At 39.9% G+C, this 24,283-nt stretch overlaps 4 non-coding genes and 1 pseudogene across 4 annotated transcripts; all 5 read right to left on the reverse strand.

Moving 5' to 3' along the window:
• TRNAK-CUU (transfer RNA lysine (anticodon CUU)) lies at positions 1–73 on the reverse strand. The gene has a single exon. It is a non-coding gene; the product is annotated as a tRNA-Lys (tRNA).
• A 906-nt stretch (positions 74–979) lies between these two features.
• TRNAH-GUG (transfer RNA histidin (anticodon GUG)) lies at positions 980–1,051 on the reverse strand. Its single transcript has one exon. It is a non-coding gene; the product is annotated as a tRNA-His (tRNA).
• A 790-nt stretch (positions 1,052–1,841) lies between these two features.
• TRNAG-UCC (transfer RNA glycine (anticodon UCC)) lies at positions 1,842–1,913 on the reverse strand. Its single transcript has one exon. It is a non-coding gene; the product is annotated as a tRNA-Gly (tRNA).
• Positions 1,914–4,277: 2,364 nt separating this feature from the next.
• Positions 4,278–4,349, reverse strand: TRNAE-CUC (transfer RNA glutamic acid (anticodon CUC)). Its single transcript has one exon. It is a non-coding gene; the product is annotated as a tRNA-Glu (tRNA).
• A 15,743-nt stretch (positions 4,350–20,092) lies between these two features.
• LOC114197244 (cytochrome c pseudogene) lies at positions 20,093–20,407 on the reverse strand (annotated as a pseudogene).
• Between the last annotated feature and the right edge of the window lie 3,876 nt (positions 20,408–24,283).

A 24,283-nucleotide genomic window follows, 5' to 3' on the forward strand; every position in this document is an offset into this window, starting at 1 on the left:
CGCCCAACGTGGGGCTCGAACCCACGACCCTGAGATTAAGAGTCTCATGCTCTACCGACTGAGCTAGCCGGGCGCTGGTGAAGTGCAGCGTCTTAGAGAGGTGTTGTATGGTCCAGATACACACTAGTGACTGTGAAAGAGACCGTAGGGTCTAGGATTTTGTGAACACAAATAGTAGCTTTTTGCTACCAGGACCGAGGCTCCGAGAGAGAGTGGTGGGGACTGCGTGGGGCCAGGCGGCCTCCCATAGGATGGGGACTCAGGAGTCCTAAAACCTCCATGTTTTCTCAAAGTCCGCGTGGACCGGATCATTTTGACAGCCCGGTGTCTGGCATGCGGACTCCTGAGGAGGAGGCGAAAGAGCGCGAGGGAACGGGGATGAGAGGCGGAAAGGGCCGGGGAAGCAGGTGGGGCACGGGGACTTGCTCTCCCGGGACCTTGGTGCTCCAGCCCCTGCTTCCTTCTCTTCCTAAACCGTGACGACCAGGGTGGTGGGTGGAAGTGGGGATGAGAGACACGTCACTGGGGGCACGAATTTGTTTTTAAATACTAAAATTTTGTGTGGCTTAAAAGACCCTATTTATTACGTGTAAACGTCCTAGCGAGATTTAAAGTCAGATGGGAGCAGAGGCCCAGGCGATTTCACTCTGTTCTCCCAACTTTAATTTCTCCAAGATCCGGTACAGGCACTGAGTTCCGGAGTCAGAAGCAAAGGGTTCTCACCTCTGCAGCCTTGGTGGCAGCTCCGAGGCTCGCCATACTGCCCTGCAGTGCGTCCCTGCCAGAAACCGTTAGGTCGTTTGCTTGGTGGGCGAGCGGCGGAAGGAGCTGAACAGAAACAATTCACCCAATTCGTGGACAGCACTTCTGCGAGGTTGCTTGGAACGAAGAGAGAATTAAAACTTTTTTCAACCCTTTTAAAAGGTTTTATATATACATATGTAAAAAAAAAAAAAAAAGCCACCACGGAAACATCACATGCCGTGACTCGGATTCGAACCGAGGTTGCTGCGGCCACAACGCAGAGTACTAACCACTATACGATCACGGCGCGCCACCTGCTAGGCGGCGCACGGCGCTCTTATTTTATGCCTTTTGGAATAGGAGTACGGTACCCCGTGCTGCCTTTTTGTTTGCCCCGTTCAAGTGATCTGCATCAATCAGAATACCAAACAACGTTTCCACTCCACAACCTCGAAGTCTTGACTCGTGAATCTGGTTCTGAGCTCCTAAATCCCGCGTGCAGGCGCCACCGTCGCCCTTCGGCTGGGCAGCGGGCTGCGGCCGGGGACCATCCCCTGTCGCCACGCCTCATACCACTTCTCTCCCTTCCAAAGAATCAAGCCGCCCCGCCCAGGGGTGCGAGAGGCCGCCCGAGGATTTTCCTGTTTACATCTCCAGCTTGTACCCTGGAATTGAGATTTCTGTCCCCGGAGCGGTGGAACCGGAAGAGAAGCGGAGCTGGTCGAAGGCCCTCCTCTTCGTTTCTTCTTGCTTTCCTCACAGTTCCAAGTGACAGGGCGCTCTCCGGCAACTGCAGGCCCTTGGGCTGACTTCCTTATTCTGATTCCTCAATAAACCAGAGCCGCATCCGAGGATTTAGAAAATCAAATCCGAGCAGCCTCTATTTCAGACACTTCCCTAAAGACCCCAAAAGCATAATGATCATAAACTGGTGCGACCCAGCAGAGGGGGTTGGCTCAGGGTTGCAGCTACAAAAACCCTAGAGGCTCTCTTTTAGGAGAGACTCCCCTCCACTAAGTCTCCAAAACCTTTCCTTCCCCAGTGGTTTATTGAATTGAACTGCTTAAAAGTTTCGGGGAAAAGTGAAAGTGAAAAAGTGCGTTGGCCGGGAATCGAACCCGGGTCAACTGCTTGGAAGGCAGCTATGCTCACCACTATACCACCAACGCAGGCGTTAGGTTACCTCACTGGTTTCCTCATGAGGAGTAACTCGTCCAGTTCTGGTCACAATTCTTTATCTGACATTCATATTAAGAGAGACTTCTAACATAAAGCCAAAGGAGGAAGCTCTCTAGGATTTCTCCCATGGTTATATTAAAAATTCTGTGGCAATTTCTTATTGATTCACAGGTTTTAAAAAAGTCAATTCTAATTTTTTCTATTGTCGTTTGAAGGGGGCGTCTGAAATCCAGTTTCGGAGTTAAGGCTCCCCCGAGGGAGTTATTAGGCATTTCAGAGTGTTTTCATAGGGCAAATGCATTAAGGTAAAGTTGCAAGTCAAAAGACATAAGCATTTTAAAACTTTGGATATATATTGCCAAATTGCTGTGCGGAGAGATGACACCAATTTTCGCTATTACCTTACATCTGTCAATGGGATGTCGTCATTCTTTTCATCTTCATGAAAGTGCAGGACAAAAAGTCTTATCTTAATTTGCATTTATTCTATTACTATTGAGGTTGATCATTTTTCATACTTATCAATTATTTGCATTAGTTTTGAGAATTACTAAGTCATATGCTTTGTCTATTTTTCTATTAATTATTTGTACTATATTAATATTACTGATTTATACCACTTTGTCATTTGACTCTTAACATTCTTTATAGATAAGCAGAAGTTTTCTGTTATATAGTCTAATCCATCAGTTTTATCCTTTATGATTTCTGTCTTTGCTTTTATCTTGGAAAAGCCTTCTACCCAATATTAAGATAATTATCCACTAGTGTATTTTTCTTAGCTTAATTTTTTCAGTTCTTGCATTTAATTCTTTAATTCATTTAGTATATGGGATGAGGTAGTAATTCTACTTCCATAAATTTATCCTAAGGAAATACCTAGGATGTACCTACACAGATGTTCATCAAACTGTTACCTGCAAAGCCAAAATTTTAGGGGGAAGAAACTAAAATTCCAGAAATAGGTTAGATTAAATCCACTTTGATGAAAACCCACATGAGTTTTTCTTTTTTTAATTCTATATACGTTGTACATTGCTGGTGGGAGTGTAAATTGGCACAACCTCTATGGAAGGCATACTGGCAATATCTACCCACAAATGCACATACCTTTTGAACCAGTATTTCTTTTTTTATTGTTATGTTAATCACCATATATTACATCATTAGTTTTTGATGTAGTGTTCCATGATTCATTGTTTGTTCATAACACCCAGTGCTCCATGCAGAATGTGCCCTCTTTAATACCCATCACCAGGCTAACCCATCCCCCTACCCTCCTCCCCTCTAGAACCCTCAGTTTGTTTTTCAGAGTCCATCGTCTCTCATGGTTCGTCTCCCCCTCTGACTTACTCCCCTTCATTCTTCCTCTCCTGCTATCTTCTTCTTTTTCTTTTTTCTTAAAATATGTTGCATTATTTGTTTCAGAAGTACAGATCTGTGATTCAACAGTCTTGCACAATTCACAGCGCTCACCATAGCACATACCCTCCCCAGTGTCTATCACCCAGCCACCCCATCCCTCCCACCCCCAACCACTCCAGTAACACTCAGTTTTTGAACCAGTATTTCAATCCCTGGGCATTTAGTCCACACACATGGACGTATGTACAAGATTATTTATGGTGGCACTGTTTGTAATAGCAAAGAATTAGAAATAACTTAAGTGTCCATCAAAAGGAAGTTGGTTCAATTAATTATGGAATATCATCAATACAATGGAATACCATGTGTCATAAGGAAGAATGAGGAAACTCTTCATGTCTAAACTTCATGTATAATCTAATATATTTCTAAAATATATTGTTAAGTGAAAAAGGCAAAGTGTAAATAAAACATGTATAGATTGCTATCATTGGTGCAGTGGGGGAGCATATTTAAATATATATGTATGTATGCATGTACTTGCATTAACATAAAATATTTACATTATTATAGTTATGAAACATAACATTGGTTGCCTTATTAGAGGGAAACTAGATGGCAGAGGTAAAAAATTAGGTTTGTTAGTTATAGCTTTTGCATATTTGAATCCTAAACCATGTAAATATATTATCTTTTCAAAAACTAAATTAAAATGAAAGAAAATACCATGTTAGTGAAGAGCGTTTATTTCCATTGGCAAGTGTTGGAAATATATTAACTTAAAAATAGCTGGAAATAAAATAGTATGAATAGCATAATTACGATTCTGTTTTAAAAACTGGACGTCAGCAGTTAACATGTGGTAGAACAGTTTTTATTTTGTATATTTCTGCATTTTCTGTATTTCAGCTTTGGTGAACAGGGGAACTGACTAGAAGTAACAAAGTTAATCATTAATGGTTAAGAGAAGAAAAAAAAAAAAAGGACTCTTCCCTGACCGGGAATCGAACCCGGGCCGCGGCGGTGAGAGCGCCGAATCCTAACCACTAGACCACCAGGGAGGCTAAAGCGTTATGCTGCTATAAACTATATGATTCTGAGTATGTGTTTCCACTTAATTCTGTATATTATGGCAATTGCCTTGGGTTTTGAGATTCCTGAAAACTGGGCCCTCCTCAGGTCGAAATTACTTTTTCACAGTTTTTTTTTTGAAGTTAGAAAAACCACTAGAGAATCCCGAAGCCTGGCTCCCAGAGCTGAGGGATGATCATAAATACACGATCACAGTCCCCAAGACCAGAGACAAGTAACCAAAGGAGACAGACAGAAAAGAAACTCTCGGCTTCACGTAGTTGCAGTGATTTCCTGAACTGTGATCAGGAGAAAAGTAAAGATCTTCAGCTGGAGCTTTGCCCAAATAACCAGGAACTTTTCCTTAAGAAATACAGAGGTCATCGTGTGACTAACGCTTAGAGATCCTGATCCTATTGCAGGTTTTTTCGTCTGCGAACTCAGACCAAATTCTCTTGGCCAAAACAAATATTACAGACAAGTGAAAGTCACTGGGCCTACCGGTCCTCGATGGTTAGCGGGACCTGAGCTTAACTCTCTGGTGGGAGACTGAGAGAAGGGCAGGGGTACGGAGCTTTTAATTTTTTTATATGAAGAAAGGAGAGTGGAAGTAAGGAGGAAAAAAGAAATGGGGTTCATGCTTCCACTGAAGGAACTTTTAAAACCATACCATCAATGTATGCAAATTAACTTTTTTTATATATGAGAGAAAAGAAAGCAAATGTAACAAAATATTGACAATGAATCTACCTGAAGGGTAATTGAGTGCTCATTATTTTATTCTTTCAAGTTTTCTGTAAATTTTTTTAAAATAAAAAATTGAGAAAAACAAGAATGAAACAAACAAAAGCCTCCCCTCAGGCTTTTTTTTTTTTTTTTGGTCAGATGAGCACAATGTTATTAACTCTCTGCCCATGAGTTCAAACAGAAATTTTTAAAAGCGATTCCCCTCCACATTCACATCAGAAAATATTTTGACAATGGATGAAAAGTGAATTTCAATATTGACTCACCAATGATGTGTGCCTATCAGCAGGGCCTGACAGAAGACAGTTTTTTGCTGTTTTGCTTTTAAAGTAGCAATGTTAAAATATTGTTTAAGAAAAGTATTCATCCTCCCGACCTCCAATTTCCCTCTTCCTGTGGTTTTAAATGCCAGAAATTAGTAACTAACTCCTAGATATTTATTTTCACAGAAACCAGTAATCCTGTTGTCACATGTCACTATGGAGCCTAATAGAGCCCACTTTTTTTTACTCCAACTCTGTTCCCACTGAAGAGCAACCTGTACCCCAAGGCTGAAAAAAAGTAACTAACTTTCAGAGCAGCATTTTGGAATTGTACCTGGAGTGGGTAGGGTAGTAGAATTTATTCCTTTATATCAGAGGAAATCAACCTCCTTATGTTTTGGTCAACAGACCATTTTCATCTATTATTCTGTCATCTGCTGGTAATTTTTGGTAACACATGAGAACCTAGGAAAGAGGGTATGAGCTCTGGGAGCTAGCCACCTTTCTCAACATCAAAATACCAGGAGAGGACTCATCTCTCAGGACAGGATTAAGCCTCCTTCTCTTCTGGCATCACACACCTAAGGGTGGATGGGGGAGGAGTGCAAGTCATTCACTTCACTCGATGTTCTATTGTCTTTTTTCCTTTTTTCATACATTTGCAGATCATGTGCCAGACTAGGCATTGAAGTCACTAAATATACTTAATGAGTTCATAATCAGGGGGCACCTGGCTGGCTCAGTCAGAAGAGCATGCAACTCTTGATCTTGGGATTGTGAGTTTGAGCTCCACATTGGGTGTAGAGATTAATTAAATAAATAAACTTAAAAAAAAAGCTCACAATCAAATGGAAAACTAAATAAACAAGTGAATAAAAGAAAATGGATCAGGGAAGATTGAGTAGTGGTACTTTTCCCTATTCCTCCTGCTAATACAACTAAAAACCTTGGGCACTGCACATAAAACAAACCTAAGAGGCTTGAAGAGAAAAGAAGGCAGACCAGCTAGGGGCCTCGGGACCTAAGGAACCACACAGTGGTGATTTCACTGGGTTTTCTTTTTGTCTCATGTATCCCAGATGTGGTACGGAAGAAGCCAGCAACCTGGAAATGCCAGTGGGGACAGCCAAAGGAAAAAACAAAACAAAACAAAAGCAAGCCTGTTCTTTCTAGCCAAAGGACCAGGAAAGAGGCAGCCTAGCAAAATAAAAAACTTCTAGATAATAACCACTCTACTCCAGCCAAACACCACAGAAAGAACTGTGGCTCACTCCTACACACACTAGTGAAGGTTGAATGGGATGCCTAGACTGCCACTTTCACCAGGCCTTTTAGGAGGTGTCCCTTCCCTTCTCTGCTGGATTAGTTCCAGAGGAGACGTGGTAAAGAGTCAGCGCTTTTACCAACACCCAGTGACAACAAGGCCACCCCCATCCATCCCCTACTGTCAGTGGAGGCCATGTGGGGAGGAGTAAAAAGACCTTCCTACCTCTCCCAGCCAGGTTGGTGTCAATAGAAGCCTAACGGGCAGCTGAAAACTCCTGCTGTCACCTGAGCAGTATTGAGAAGCCCCACCCCTCAGGTGTCAGTGGAGGCTGAGTGGGGACACTGGAAGCCTACACCTACCTGGCTGTAACAAGACACTCGCCCCTACTTCCTCTGCCAGAGGAGTATCGGAGAAACTCACCTAAAACAGAAGGTTTAAATAAGATCCAGAGTTCGAAATGTCCAGGTTTTAATAAAAGTAGCACTCATCATACCAATGAGAAAGATCTTCAGCTGAATGAAAACAGACCACACCTAGATGACAGATGTTAGAATTCTCTGACAAAGATTTTAAAGCAGTCATCACAAAAATGTTTCAACAAGCAATTACAAACATGTGGGAAACAAATGAAAAAACAGTTTAAGTTTCAGCAAAGAAATAGAAGATGTAAAGAAGAACTAAAACAAAAACTAAATGGAAATTTTAGAACTAAAAAATACAATAACCAAACCAAACCAAAACAAAACATCTCAGTGGATGTGTTCAACAGCAGAGTGGAGGGGGGAGTGAAAAGAATCCATGAACTAGAAGATAGAACAATAAAAAATACTCAACGTGGACAACAGATAAATAAAATGGAAAAAAAAAAGAGCAGAGTCTCAGAGACTTGTGGGATTATAACAATAGTTCTATTCTATCATTGGATTTCCAGGAGGAGAAGAAAAAAGAACAGGACTGAAAAAAGTACTAAAAGAAATAGTGGCTGGAAACTGCCCAAATTTGGCAGAGGGATAAAACCTATGCATTCAAGAAGCTGAGCAAACCGCAAGGAGGATGAATGCAAACAAATTCATGCCAGGACACATCATAGTCAAACTACTGAAAGCTAAAAACAAAGAAAAAGTCTTGAAAGCAATGAAAAATGACACCTTACTTGTAGGGGAAGAAATGACGACAGCAGATTTCTCATCGGAAACCATGGAGGCCAGAAGAAGGAGCACAAAATTTTTCAAGCACTGAAAGAGAAGACTCTTAACCTAGATTCCTGTATCCAGTGAAAATATCCTTCAAGAGGAAAGGGAATACAATTGAACAGCAAAAAGACAAACAACCCAATTTTCAAATGAGCAAATGAATAGAACTTCTCCAAAGAAGATATTCAAAACAACCAGCAAGCACATGGAAGGATGCTCAATGTCATTGATCATTAGGGAAATGCAAGTCTGTATCACAATAAGATACCATTTCACAATTTGGGGTTGGCTACAATTACGGAAAATAACAAGTATTGGTGAGGGATGAGGAGAAATTGGAACCCTTATACACTGCTGGTGGGAATGTAAAATGTACAGCTGCTGTTGAAAACAGTTTGGCAGTTCCTCAAAAAGTTAAACATAGTATATGACCCAGTAATTCCACTCCCAGGTACATTATACCCCAAAGAACTGAAAACAGATATTCAAAAGAAATCCTATACATGTACATTCATAGCAACATGCTGTTCACAGTAGCCAAAGTAGAAACAAGTCAAATGTCAATCAATCAATACATACATAAACAACTATGGTATATAAATACAATGGCATATTGTTTGGACATAACAAGGAATGAGGTACTGATACCTGCTGCGATATGGATGAACCTTGAAAACATTATGTTAAAAGAAAGAAGCCAGACACAAAAGATCACGTATTGTATGACTCTGTTTACATGAAATGTCCAGAATAGGCAAATCCATAGAGACAGAAAGCTGACTGGTCATTGCCAGATGTTGGGGAATGACTTAGTAATGGGTACAGAGTTTCCTTTTTGGGGTGATGAAAATGTTCTGGAACTTGATAGTGGTGAATGCTGCACAACATTTTTTTTTTTTAAGATTTTATTTATTTGTGGGGCGCCTGGGTGGCTCAGATGGTTAAGCGTCTGCCTTCGGCTCAGGTCATGATCCCAGGGTCCTGGGATCAAGTCCCGCATCGGGTTCCCTGCTCCTCGGGAGCCTGCTTCTCTCTCTGCTTCTCTCTCTCTCTCTGTTTCTCATGAATAAATAAATAAAATCTTTAAAAAAAACCCAAAAAACCTCATTTTCTAAAAAAAAAGATTTTATTTATTTGTTTGACAGAGAGAGACACAGCGAGAGAGGGAACACAAGCAGGGGGAGTGGGAGAGGGAGAAGCAGGCTTCCTGCTGAGCAGGGAGAGCCCAATGCGGGGCTCGATCCCAGGACCCTGGAATCATGACCTGAGCCGAAGGCAGACGCTTAATGACTGAGCCACCCAGGTGCCCCTGCTGCACAACATTTTGAATGTATTATATGCCACTGAATTGTACACTTTACAATGATTAAAATTGTGAACTTTATGTTATGCGTCTATTACACTACAATAAAAAAAAACAGTGGAGAAATCCTAGCAAGATTTTTTGTGGATATAGACAAAATTATTCTAAAAGTTAAACGGAAAAGCAAAGGAACTAGAATAGCTAAAACAAAGTTTGAAAAAAGAATTAAGTGAGAAGAATCAGCCTACCCATTTTCAAGACTTATAAGACTACAGTAGTTGGGATGGTATGGTATTGGCAGAAGGATAAATATACAGATCAATGAAACAGAATAAAGAACCCAGCAAGAGAGCCACACAAATATGCCCAACTGATTTTTTCTACAAAGGTGCAGCAGAAGCAATTAAATGAAGAAAGAATAGCTTTTTCAATATATCTAGCTAAAGAAATTGGACATCCATAGGCACAAAAAACCACCCCAAAACAAACAGAAAATCTCTCAACTTTAGTTTCATACCTTATATAAGAACGAACTCAAAGTGGATCACCAACTTAAATGTGAAGTGTAAAACTTTTAGAAAAAAATAATAGCTCCTCATGAGCTAGGGCTAGTCAAAGATTTGGCACCAGAAGCATGATCCATAAAAGGAAAAACTGATAAATTAGACTTAATCAAAATTTAACACATTTGCTTTTCAAAAGACCTTGTTCCAAGGATAAAAAAAACAAAGTGGTTGGGAGAAAATATTTGTAAACCACATACAAAACAGAGGACCATTACCTAGAATATATAAAGAACTCTTAAACTCTTAAACTTAAAAAAACACAATCTGATGAGAAAATGTTCAAAAAACATGAAGGGACATTTCACCAAAGAGGATATACAGAGAACAAATAAGCACATGAAAAGATGTTTAACATTATTAGCCATTAGGGAAATACAAATTGAAATCACAATCAGATATCACTACATACCTATCAGAATGGCGAAAATTCAAAAAACATGACAACATCAAATGTTGGTGAGAATGCAGAGAAACTGGATCACTCATCCATTGCTTTTGGGAACGTAAAATGGTATAGTCACCCTGGAAAACAGTTTGGCAGTTTATTAAATGAACAAACAAAAAACATTCTAGAGATGCAATTTTCATGTGACTCAGCATTTACACTCCTGGGCATTTATCCCAGAGAAATAAAAACTAATGTTCACACGAAAACCTGTACACAAATGTTTATAGCAGATTTATTAATAATAGCCAAAAACCTGAGACAAGGCAGATGTCATTCAACAGACGAGTGGTACAGACGGTGGTACATTGACAGCATGGACTGCTACTCAGCAATAAAAAGGAACAAACTACTGATACACACATGACTTGGATGAATCTCCAGAGAATTATGCTGAGTGAAAAAAGCCAATCCTAAAAGGTTACATACTATATGATTGTTTATATAACATTCTTAAAATGACAAAATTATAGAAATGGAGAACAGATTAGGTTTTACTAAGCTTAAGGTAGGGATGGAGATGGGAGGGAAGTAGGTATGGCAACATGAGGGATCCTTGGGTTGGAGATGGCCTATCTTAATTGTAATATCGCACTGTAGTTTCCTAGGGGGTCACCATCGGGAGAAATTGGGTAAAGGGTACCATGGGATCTCTCTGTATTACTACAAGTGCAAGTAAAGCTATAATTATCTCAGAAGGAAACGTTTATGTTTAATGAGTACAGAGTTTCAGTTTTGCAAGATAAAGAGTTTTGGAGATTTCGTTGCACAATGTGAATGTACTTAACACTACCGAACGGTATATTTAAAAATGGTTAAGACAGTAAGTTTCATATTATGTGTATTTTATCACAATTAAAAATTTTATAGAGAGGGCGCCTGGGTGGCTCAGTCGTTAAGCGTCTGCCTTCAGCTCAGGTCATGATCCCAGTGTCTTAGGATCGAGTCCCGCATCAGGCTCCCTGCTCCTTGGGAGCCTGCTTCTCCCTCTGCTTCTCTCTCTCTCTCTCTCTCTCTCTCTCCCTCTGTCTCTCATGAATAAATAAATAAAATCTTTAAAAAAAATTTATAGAGAAACAAAAAAGTTTAATTAAAGAGTAGAAAGATTTTACACACAAACAAAAACTAGAATTGAATGGGACAAAGTGTAATTAATTCCACCAGAGGGAGTGAAGAAAGTCCGGAAACACTGCTGCACATCGGTAGGAAAGCCGGCAGCAGAATTCATAGCTCCTCTCCAGACTGTTTGAGATTCTCTTTTACTTGGAGCTTTAAGGTCCATAGGAGCTCTTAACCCCTTTCTGACATCAGATTTTCCCAAATAAAGCCAGATGGCATCAATCTCAACTCTTCCTACTGCCCACAGAAATTCCTGTCTACATGGACTTTCCTGCCTTCATCATTCCTTTAGACTAGTGGTTCTCAACTTTAACCACACATGAAATCACACAGGGAGTATTAACAACAACAACAAAAAATCCTGGTGGTTGGGTTCCACCCCCAGAAATTCTGATTTAATTGGTCTGGGGTATAATCTGAGCATCAGCATTTTTTAAACCTCCTCAGATGATTATAACATGCAACCCAAGTTAAGAGCTGCTGCTTCAGGCACTGAATAGAACACTTTTCCATTAAGCACTGTATTACATCTTGCATTAGACTGTTATTTTTTATTTGTGTATATTTGTCTCCATGGCAAGGTTGTAATCTCCTAGAAGGACTTAATTCTATCAAATATTTCTAGCAAGTTTTAGGTGCTCGGTCAACACTTGAATTCTCAACTAGCCAAGAAAATTCCTTGGCTTGGCACCAGGATGCAAGTTAATTTTGGCTAATTAATACAGTCCAAAACTAAGATGGAACAAAGGAAGGAGATAAAATCTAGTATTTGGTGAGAATGACAGACATTATTCCTGATATAGCAGCAACTAAAGTCCAGGCCTAAATAACTGAGAAATCTTTGCCTGATTAGCAATAAATGTCCGGGGACCAAAAAAAAAAAAAAACCCACAAGGCATCAGTCATCAACCCTAATTACTATTTGTCTCTCATGATAAACTCTTCAACCAGTTTGATTTGTTTTAACCACAACATCTAAGTATGCCAAGAGCTCTTCGGAAGACAGAGGAACCTATGTATGCTTGGAGTCCAGGAATCACTCAAAAACACCCAAAGTCCTTCTGAGGAACAGTCTAGGTGGACATCACCACTGTATAACTAAAAATCCAGCAAGTAGACCCAAAGGGGTAGTAATTCACAGACTGAAAACTCATCTTGTAGCATCTCAGGGGCTCTGATAACTTCCAATAATCTATATCCAAGAGGCCTAAAATGCCTGACATGGAGGTGATATCCTGCTGTGTAATTTAACAGTATAAATGTCCCCGGTGCCCACTCAGTTTCCAAGTTCTGCTCAAATGATGGGACAGGAGAAGAGCAGTAATTATAAAGACTTGGCACCAAAAGAGATACTTAGAAACATAGAATCTGATGGTTTTTCAATCTATTTAAGCAATAGAACTCTTTTTTCTTAATGAAAACATGCCCCAGGGGCGCCTGGGTGGCTCAGTCATTGGGCTTCTGCCTTCGGCTCAGGTCATGATCCTGGGGTCCTGGGATCGAGCCCCACATCGGGCTCCCTGCTCAGTGGGAAGCCTGCTTCTCCCTCTCCCGCTTCTCCTGTTTGTGTTCCTGCTCTGGCTCTCTCTGTGTCAAATAAATAAATAAAATCTTTAAAAAAAAGAAAAGAAAAAGAAAACATGCCCCAAATCCCAAAATGTAAAACAGCTCAAAGCAGAGCTGTTCTGTTTGGACTGGGGTGTCGGAAATCCCTACAGCTGTGGGAGCATGGCTTTGAAATCCAAACTCTACAGGAAAAGGGGCTGAGGGTTAAGTTTGTGTGGCCCTGTCCTTGGGAGGCACCAGCGAGAAGTCAAATATGTCAAGTAAAAGGAATCAACCATCTCTCTTATATGAGAGTGCTGGGAAGGTCATGTCCTTGACCTACACCACACACACACACACACACACACCAAACCTGTTTCTAAAGCAAGGATGGCCCATAAGGCAAAAACACTTCTACTGAACCAGTTTAGGTCATGGTAGTGTGAAACCACTTGGGATTGAGAATATCTAGGTTTCCTCAACCAGAGTGGTATCATCTTTGGGATGGGGGGTGGGGCTTCGGAAATATGCAGGAGTACTTTAAAAATTTACATTTACTGGGGATGCAAATGGCACTTAGCAGGAGAGGGGAGACAAGAAAACAAAGAATTGTCCCTCCCATAATGTCAATAGAGCCCCCACTGAGAAACACTGAAGGCAAGGAAGCCTAAAAGATTTGGGTTACTTTACACTGAAGATCTCCATGACACTTTTTCACAGAGCATAATACACTCCTAAAATTTGTATGGGGAACTACAAAAGACCCCAAGGAGCCAAAGCAATCTTGAAAAAGAAAAGCAAAACTGGAGGCATCACGATTCTGGACTTCAAGCTACATTACAAAGCTATCATCATCAAGACAGTATGGTACTGGCACAAAAACAGACCCATAGATCAATGGAACAGAATAGAGAGCCCAGAAATGGACCCTCAACTCTATGGTCAACTAATCTTTGACAAAGCAGGAAAAAAATATCCAGTGGAAAAAAGACAGTCTTTTCAACAAATGGTGTTGGGAAAACTGGACAGCCATGTGCAGAAGAATGAAACTGGGCCACTTTCTTACACCCTCCACAAAAATAAATTCAAAATGGATGAAACACCTAAATGTGAAACAGAAACCATCAAAATCCTACAGGAGAACACACACAGTAACCTCTTTGACCTTGGCCGCAGCAACTTCTTGCTAGACACGTCTCCGGAGGCAAGGGAAACGAAAGCAAAAATGAACTATTGGGACTTTATCAAGATAAAAAGCTTCTGCATAGTGAAGGAAACAATCAACAAAACTAAAAGGCAGCCTATGGACTGGGAGAAGATATTTGCAAAAGACATATCTGATAAAGGGTTAGTATCTAAAATCTATAAAGAACTTACCAAACTCATCACCTGAAAAACAAATAATCCAGTTAAGGAATGGGCAGAAGACATGAATAGACATTTTCCCAAAGAAAACATCCAGATGGTCAACAGACACATGAAAAGATGCTCAACATCACTCATCATCAGGGAAATAGAAATCAAAATCACGATGAGATACCACCTCACACTGTCAGAATGGCTAAAATTAATAACACAGGAAACAATAGATGTTGGTGAGGATGCAGAGAAAGGGGAACCCTCTTGCACTGCTGGTGCAAATGCAAACTGGTGCAGCCACTTTGGAAAACAGTATGGGGGTTCCTCAAAAAGTTAAAAATAGAACTACCCTATGACCGAGCAATTGCACTACTAGACAGTTACCCAAAGGATACAAAAATACTGATTCAAAGGGGCACATGCACCCTGATGCTTATAGCAGCATTATCGACAATAGCCAAATTATAGAAAGAGCCCAAATGTTCACTACTGACTGATGAATGGATAAAGAAAATGTGGTGGTGGTGGTGGTGGTGGTGGTGGTGTGTGTGTGTGTGTGTGTGTGTGTGTGTAATGGAATATTACTCAGTCATCAAAAAGAATTAAATCTTGCCATCTGCAATGACTGATGGGAGTTAGAGTGTATTATGCTAAGTGAAATAATCAGTCAGAGAAAGACAAATACCATACAATTTCACTCAGATGTGGAATTTAAGAAACAAAATAGATGAACATAGGGGAAGGGGCAAAAAAAGAGAGGGGGCAAACCGTAAGAGACTCTTAACTTTAGAGAAAAACTGAAGGTTGCTGGAGGGGAGGTAGGCAGGGGATGGGCTAAAAAAAAAAGATCCCCATGACATACCTTATTATGTTCCACCACACCTGAACCCTAATCTCTCTCCCTCATTACTTTCACTGCCTCTGTTCTACCCGTACCAGTTACTCACATTCAGCTTCTCAATCAGGAGAATAATCCTTTTTTTCAGATGTTAGAAGATCTGTAGCTCCCAAGAGGCCAGGAGCCACTGGTGGCTGGCTCCACAAACATAATCAAGGCCACTGTAAAAAATAATGTCTTTTTAATAGTGTGCCTAATTCTTCACCTGAAGGTAAGGAAACATAAAGCATAAAACATTTTAATGGCGGGCACCTGGGTGGCTCAGTTGGTTAAGCAACTGCCTTCGGCTCAGGTCATGATCCTGGAGTCCCAGGATCGAGTCCCACATCAGGCTCCCTGCTCAGCGAGGAAACTGCTTCTCCCTCTGGCCCTCCCCCCTCTCATGTGCTCTCTCTCTCTCTCTCTCTCTCTCTCATTCTCACTTTCTCTAAATAAATAAATAAATCTTAAAAAAAAAAAACATTTAATGGCAACATGACAGAATTGAGTTCTTATCCAAATAGTTAATAGAGAGTTTTCCCCTCTTCAAGACCTCAAGATAGAAATTAATATAAACCAAATAAACAGAACTAAATCTGTAAGGGCATATACTGTAATGGATAGTCTTTAGCAACCCAAATATTTTTCAGAAGTACTTGATGGCCAGAATAGAATTGCTTCAAAGCCATCATGAAACACTCTTGGAGCAGGAAGAGCAGAATCTACCTACGGTTCTATTACTGCTTTGAGCTGGGTATTGAGAGCCTTACTCAAGTGTCGACCTTGCTCTCACCACTATCCGTAGTAAAGAGGTACCTCCTTGGTGGTCTGGTGGCCAGGATTCAGGGCTTTCACAGTGAAGAGGAGTCATGTCTATTCCAGCCCTCTAGCAGGAGGTATACATACCCTCAAGAAATTGCAGTTAACATGTCAAGGCACATATCTGAGCATTTTTCTGAGGACAGGGCTAGTATCTCTCATTAGATTTTCAAAAGGAGTTTGTGATCCTCCAAAGTAAGAACTATCGATTTATAAACTCTCAATCCCAAATAATCTCACACTGCCAACACCCTAATAAGTTCAACCAAAAGAAACCCATCTTTTACTGCATCAGCAGTCTTTGATTATAGAAGCATTTTATTTTTGGAACTCTCTTCTTAATGCAGGGAAATGCAAGCACTGCTTTCTTCACCTTTCCAGGAAATGATAAAAACACCAAATGTGTAGGTGAAGGTAGTACAAAGAGTATGTCTTTATGTAATAGTTCCAAATGAGTAAAATGGTAAAATTCCAAGCTATGAAAAATGAATGCCTTTTTATTTAACTTAAATTTAAATTCACACTTTCAAAAGTATTTGATTTGTTTTTATTTTAACTTTAATTTATCCACAAGAGGTTTAAAGAGACGTGCAAAAAGGTAAGCAACACCTCACATGTAACCAAAACAAATATAACAAACAACTAACGTCAAGAGAGAAGATTCAAAAGCTATAGAAAAGACAAAATATATAACAAAAACCCAAGCTTGTATAAATATTATAACTGAGCATTATATTTTCCTCTGAACTTCAAAACAGTTAAAAAGAGAAAATGAGTTATATAGAATTTTTACTGCCTCTTAAAAGGAAATATATCAAGCTGCCAAAAAGGGCAAACTTTTCCTAAATGGGTGAACTTCTCAAGTAGGCTAGGCCCTTCTACCACAACAACTGAATACCTAATGACCATTGCTGAGTTTATCTGAAATGAATTCTGAAAAAGTATCTTGTTTCCTTGTTTCTTTCATTTGACACAAAATAAAAGAGGCTGTCCAATGCTTATCTTCTACGTTTTCAGCATACTGGTAGAAGTTAGGGGTTTAGTAATGTAGTTTAAATGTGTTGAAATATATTAGAGTTTTGTTAACTCCTTAGGTATATAAAAGCTGGATGTCAGCTGTCTCTCTTCTTACCCTCAGTGATGGGCTCATTCTCTTCGCCAGCGCTCTAATTTGAAGATCTAGGGACTGTTTTCTCTGGTCTACTATCTCTCACATCCTGTCTAAACCTGTATCTTTTGTTTTTTCCTTTTCTCCATCTAAATTCAGTCACCTGGGAGCCTACAGAAGGTGCTATAATGCAAAGAGTATTGACCTCTGGGGCAGATAAATCCGGACTTGAATTAGGCAACCTTGGATAAGATGGTCTCTCCGAGCACTTCAGCTTCTATAAAATGGGGATAAAATTTGCCTTTCAGGGTTGTTGTAAGGATTAGAAATGCTATCATCAGATCACTCAGCATAGCATGTAGCACCAAGAGATGTTCCAACGATAATTAAACTATTTCTACTATGATGAGTACCCTTGTCCAGGTGGATCCGTTTTAATGTGTCTCATGACAATTCTCTGTACCCATTTCTAAGTCTTCTCCTTTATTTTAAAACCCACATAACATCCTCTTGCTGTGCTTCTCCTGTCATTTAACCTCATCTATGCTTTCAAAGGCCGCTCACCTCTTGGCCACAGGTGGGATTTTTCATCCTATTACAAGTAGTATGCAAATTAGTAGTTGTTATCCAGCTGGTTCCACTATCTTTCCTGGTGCAGCTTCTTCACAGCCTCATAAGGCTGAAGGATCATGCAGTAATTTAAAAGTATTAAATAAGTGACCCCAAAGGGGTAAAGGAGATGGGTCTGTAAATGGGATGGGAAAAATCGAAACAACCTTAACGGTGCTCTGAATCATCCTGAGTGGTGCAACAAAGAATTAGTGACCATCTTCTAGAAGAGTAGGGCAACTTTTCCTATCAAGGGCCATGGAATTACAGAGAACAGAGTAGCTTACGGCCTTACAAGGAAAAGAATCATGAAAGAAATGATCTCATTTACTTTAAAAAGCAGGCATTGTCAAAACTAATAAAAATCAGTCCCAGGAACAACATCTTGAGCATCAGCAAGTCCTGTGGCTTTACCTTCAAAATATATCCCAAGACTGACATCTTCTCATTGTTTCATGGCCACAGTCAGAGTCCTGAGTGGAGGACTCTGCTTCCAAACCTTCCCTTCTCCAAAGTCATGTCTATAGAGCAATGAGAATTACCTGGTTTTAAAATTTAGATTGTGATATTATTATAGTGTTTTAATGTACACCTTTTATTTTCTTTTTTTTCTCCTTTCTAGTCTTCTTCTGGATTAATCAGGTTTTTGTCTTGTTTTATTATCTTAATCCCTTTTTTCCTCTTTTTGTTCAGAAATAATACACTCTATTTTTTTCTATTATTTTGGTGCCTACCCTTACAATGCAGACTTAAATATTAATTAAAGCATAAAATGAATCAATTTTGACACATTCCTCCCAAACAATATGAAAACCTCAAACAACTTTAATTATAAGTCCCATCCTGTTTTATGTGTTATTATTGTATTTACTGCCAGAGGCAGTCATTTTCAAAAATACAGTATTCGTTTGTTTAGATTCAATCACATATGTATTTCTTTGTTTACCGTTCCTTCTCCCATCTTAATCCATCCTTCTTTGTTCAAAATCATTCTTGCTAGTAAATCTTTTTAACAGTTCTTTTGATGTGTATTTATTGGTGGTCTTGTTTTGTTTGAAATGTTTTTCTTATTTTTAATTCTGGAATAATAAGCTGAGTATAGAAGTCAAGGTTGCTAATTTTTCTCTCAGCTTATCAGACCCATACCACAACTGAGTTTGGAATAAAATATAGACAAGACCACTCTGCAACCACAAAAATGAACAAACATCCCCTTTCCTGACTAACATGAGTTATTACTGGTTTTTTGTTGTCTTTTTTTTTTTTTTAAGGATTTTATTTATTTATTTGAAAGAGAGATCATGAGCAGGGGGAAAGGTAGAGGGAGAAGCAGACTCCCCACTGAGCAGGGAGCCCGATGCGGGATACCATCCCAGGACCCTGGGATCATGACCTGAGCCAAAGGCAGATGATTAACCCACTGAGCCACCCAGGGGCCCTGCTTTTCTGTTGTTTTAACCAATTTCAGTTCCAATCCCTATTCAATCCTTTGCCTCCCAATTAGATACGCAATCATTGAAATGTCTCTGCTTCTTGACAATATTCAATCCAAAATTGGCCCTCACTATGCTAAACTCTAGTTCAGAAGTATCCAAAACAGGTCCAAATTCTAGAAGAGGCTCCTCGCATAATTCCACCGTGGCATTCTGTCCTTGCTGCGGCAAGCCAAATAAACCGAACTTTTTTTTAAGTGTTAAGTATTCTTTATTTAACATTATACATAACCACACTACAATGCCTTTCATTAAGCAAAAGGCAACATTTTAGATGCGGGGAATTTTAATTAAATTGGCATAGTTAAGACCAAAAAGACAAAGTGGACACTGTGAGCTTATCTTCAACCCTTGCCTTTAACGGGCCAATGAACACAACTTTAAACACAGCTGAGTCTTGGGGCCTGGGTGGCTCAGTCGTTGGGCGTCTGCCTTCGGCTCAGGTCATGGTCCCAGGGTCCTGGGATCGAGCCCTGCATCGAGCCCCGCATCGGGCTCCCTGCTCGGCGGGAAGCCTACTTCTCCCTCTGCCTCTGCCCCTGCTTGTGTTCCCTCTCTCGCTGTGTCTCTGTCAAATAAATAAATAAAATCTTAAAAAAAAATAAACACAGCTGAGTCTTGCTGTTCTGAGACAGTGAAGGGATTTCCTCAGTATTTAAATATATCAATATAACCCATTATATAAATCTAAATACAAAACCAATCTCCTCTAAGTTTAGAGATGGCGGTTACCATCTCCGTGAAAAGCTGAACATTACTAGTCAATTCCAATCATATTTTTAGGAGGGGAAAACAGCGGCAACACTTGCTGAACCAGACTTACTATCAAAGTTCAAAAAGCTGATCATATTCATTTAACCACAGGCCAATCTTTTTTAAATCAGGACTGTCCAAAAGAAATATTCGATCAGCCATTCATGATCCGAATTCTGGTATATGAGATCAATTTAAATGTGGTACACATAAAAAAAAAGTCATGAGACATTTTTGTTTTGTAATAAATAAGGCAATGGCCAACTATTACTCCTTAGTCGCTTTTTTGAGATAAACTATCAAGTCTGCTCTTTCCCCTGTCTTCTTAAATGCCAGTGGAGACCATTTTTGCTCCAGGGATGTACTTCTTGGGATTCTCCAAATACTCGTCAGTATCTCCTGTCCCCAGGTGATGCCTTTGTTCTTGTTGGCATCCGTGTAAGAAAATCCAGGGGCCTGACCTTTCGCCCAAATAAGCCCGCGGAGATTTGCCCCAGTCTTGTGCTTGCCTCCCTTCTCCACAATATGGCCCTAGGAACACTTCTGAACAAAAATCTTCTTGCTCTTCTCAACATCACCCATTTTTAAATCATTCTTTTGTCACGTGTGAAACAAAGGTACCAGTTCGCAAGTCGGACTTCCCACTCTCTCTAAAGCCAACTTTTTTGACTACAGCTTTGTTCCGGGTGGTGTTTGGTCGATAGGCTTTAACAAGGATGGTGGTCAAATACACACACAAACACACACACACACACACACACACACACACGTACTCAAAGGGCTCATAATTTCCTTTTTTTTAAATTGTGTTACGTTAATCACCATACATTACATCATTAGTTTTTGATGTAGTGTTCCATGATTCATTGTTTGCGTATAACACCCAGTGCTCCATGCAGAACGTGCCCTCTTTAATACCCATCACCAGGCTAACCCATCCCCACACCCCCTCCCCTCTAGAACCCTGTTTGTTTTTCAGAGTCCATCGTCTCTCATGGTTCGTCTCCCGATCCGATTTCCTCCCTTCATTTTTCCCTTCCTGCTACTTCTTCTTTTTTTTTTTTTAACATATAATGTATTAGTTGTTTCAGAGGTACAGGTCTGTGATTCAACAGTCTTACACAATTCACAGCGCTCACCATAGCACATACCCTCCCCAATGTCTATCACCCAGCTACCCCATCCCTCCCACTCCCCACCACTCCAGCAACCCTCAGTTTGTTTCCTGAGATTAAGAATTCCTCATATCAGTGAGGTCATATGATACACATCTTTCTCTGATTGACTTATTTCGCTCAGCATAATACCCTCCAGTTCCATCCACTTCATTGCAAATGGCAAGATTTCATTCCTTTTGATGGCTGCATAGTATTTCATTGTGTATATATACCACACCTTCTTTATCCATTCCTGTCGATGGACATCTTGGCTCTTTCCATAGTTTGGCTATTGTGGACATTGCTGCTATAAACATCGGGGTGCACGTACCCCTTCAGATCCCTACATTTGTATCTTTGGGGTAAATACCCAGTAGTGCAATTGCTGGGTCATAGGGTAGTTCTCTTTTCAACTTTTTGAGGGACCTCCATACTGTTTTCCAGAGTGGCTGCACCAACTTGCATTCCCACCAAGAGTGTAGGAGGGTTCCCCTTTCTCCACATCCCCACCAACATCTGTCATTTCTTGACTTGTTATTTTTAGCCATTCTGACTGGTGTGAAGTGGTATCTCATTGAGGTTTTGATTTGGATTTCCCTGATGCCGAGTGATGTTGAGCACTTTTTCATGTGTCTGTTGGCCATTTGGATGTCTTCTTTGGAAAAATGTCTGTTCATGTCTTCTGCCCATTTCTTGATTGGATCATTTGTTCTTTGGGTGTTGAGTTTAATAAGTTCTTCATAGATTTTGGATACTAGCCCTTTATCTGATATGTCCTTTGCAAATATCTTCTCCCATTCCGTTGGTTGTCTTTTGGTTTTGTTGACTGGTTCTTTTGCCGTGCAAAAGCTTTTTATCTTGATGAAGTCCCAATAGTTCGTTTTTGCCCTTGCTTCCCTTGCCTTTGGTGATGTTTCTAGGAAGAAGTTGCTGCGGCTGAGGTCGAAGAGGTTGCTGCCTGTGTTCTCCTTTAGGGTTTTGATGGACTCCTGTCTCACATTTAGGTCTTTCAGCCATTTTGAGTCTATTTTTGTGTGTGGTGTAAGGAAATGGTCCAGTTTCATTCTTTGCATGTGGCTGTCCAATTTTCCCAACACCGTTTGTTGAAGAGACTGTCTTTTTTCCATTGGACATTCTTTCCTGCTTTGTCGAAGATTAGTCGACCATAGAGTTGAGGGTCCATTTCTGGGCTCTCGATTCTGTTCCATTGATCTATGTGTCTGTTTTTGTGCCAGTACCATACTGTCTTGATGATGACAGCTTTGTAATAGAGCTGGAAGTCCAGAATTGTGATGCCGCCAGCTTTGCTTTTCTTTTTCAACATTCCTCTGGCTATTTGGGGTCTTTTCTGGTTCCATACAAATTTTAGGATTATTTCCTCCATTTCTTTGAAAAAAGTGGGTGGTATTTTGATAGGGATTGCTTTGAATGTGTAGATTGCTCTAGGTAGCATTGACATCTTCACAATATTTGTTCTTCCAATCCATGGGCATGGAACGTTTTTCCATTTCTTTGTGTCTTCCTCAATTTCTTTCATGAGTATTTTATAGTTTTCGGAGTACAGATTCTTTGCCTCTTTGGTTAGATTTATTCCTAGGTATCTTATGGTTTTGGGTGCAATTGTAAATGGGATCGACTCCTTAATTTCTCTTTCTTCTGTCTCGTTGTTGGTGTATAGGAATGCCATTGATTTCTGTGCATTGATTTTATATCCTGCCACTTTACTGAATTCCTGTATGAGTTCTAGCAGTTTTGGGATGGAGTCTTTTGAGTTTTCCACATAAAGTATCATATCAGGGCTCATAGATAATTTCTGACTTTAAAATTTTGCTATGGAAAATTTCAAACATTTACAAAAATAGGCTAGGGTAATGAATACCTGAGTATCTATCACCCAGTTCGGACAATTATCAATTCATGTTTCAATCTTCTTTTATCACTTCTTCCTAACCTATAAGCATTGCAGCTATCACATCATTTCATCTGCAGATATTTCAAGATGCATCTATAAAAGATAAGTGCTTGCTTTTTAAAAAGTACCACTTATGGGGCGCCTGGGTGGCTCAGTTGGTGAAGCGACTGCCTTCGGCTCAGGTCATGATCCTGGAGTCCCGGGATCGAGTCCCACATTGGGCTCCCTGCTCAGCAGGGAGTCTGCTTCTCCCTCTGACCCTCTTCCCTCTCGTGCTTTCTCTCATTCTCTCTCTCTCTCTCAAATAAATAAACCTTTAAAAAAAATAAAAAAAATAAAAAGTACCACTTATCATACTGACAACTTTATAAATCACTAAGTATCCATGAACTGTTCATTAGCATTCAAATTTCCCTAATTGTCTCATAATTTTTGTTTGTTTTCTTGAATTAGAATCCAATAAAATCCATACTCAGCTACTGTTTGATGTCTCTATTAATGCATAAGTTCCCTCTACATTTTCTTCTTTTTCTTCTTCAGTTTGTTGAAAAGCCCAGGTCATTTTGTCCTAGGGAGAATTCCCACAATCTGGATTTGCGCCTCTGAGGTATCATTTGATGTCTCCTGTATTTCCTGTAAATTAGTAGTTAGCTCTACACTAGATCAGATTCAGACTGAAAGGGCTTTTTTGCATGCCTGCTCCAATAGGTGGAATTTGGAATCCACCTGTGATCAGGAGTCTCTCCTGTCATGATGGATAACAGCTATTGTTGATCACTGCCTAGACACATGAATTCATTAGGAGTTATAAATACTCACTTTCTAATTATGCCATTTCTTCTTCATTTATTTGCTGGAAAACTTCTATAAAGAGAAATTTCCTCCTCATCTTAAATTCCCACAGGAAAAATAAGATAAATGCTTGATTCTTTCCAATTACTAGCAGTTTTCAAAATAATGAGTTGATCCCCTAGCATTCTCCAATAATGAGTTTGTTTTTAAGTATTGTTGGAAACTCATAGATTTAAACATGTTTGATACAAATATGATAGTTGAACATATCAAATATGCAAACAGTATCCATTTTGACACTTAAATTGTCTCATCTTTGGCCACTGTAAACTATTCTAGTTGCTTCTGAGTCCTTTTGATACAATCCTACTAGTTTTTGAAGGCTTCCTTGCTTATCTTGCACAATTCCTGACCCATACCTGAAATCAGCTATTTCTCTAAGGAGCCCCTTTCAGTGGGAAATGGTGCTTAGAAAGCCCAGTTTGGATGTAGTGGTGTCATTGCTATTGGGTTATTGCTTCTAGGCCTTTTCAGAATAAAGCCAGGAAATGTTTTGGTATAAAATATGCCTCAAGCTCACAGTTATATTTCCAATTT

The sequence above is a fragment of the Eumetopias jubatus genome, unplaced genomic scaffold, assembly GCF_037043125.1.
Source record: "Eumetopias jubatus isolate StellerSeaLion01/CBP00866 unplaced genomic scaffold, mEumJub1_p1.0 scaffold_4, whole genome shotgun sequence".
Lineage (NCBI taxonomy): Eukaryota > Metazoa > Chordata > Mammalia > Carnivora > Otariidae > Eumetopias > Eumetopias jubatus.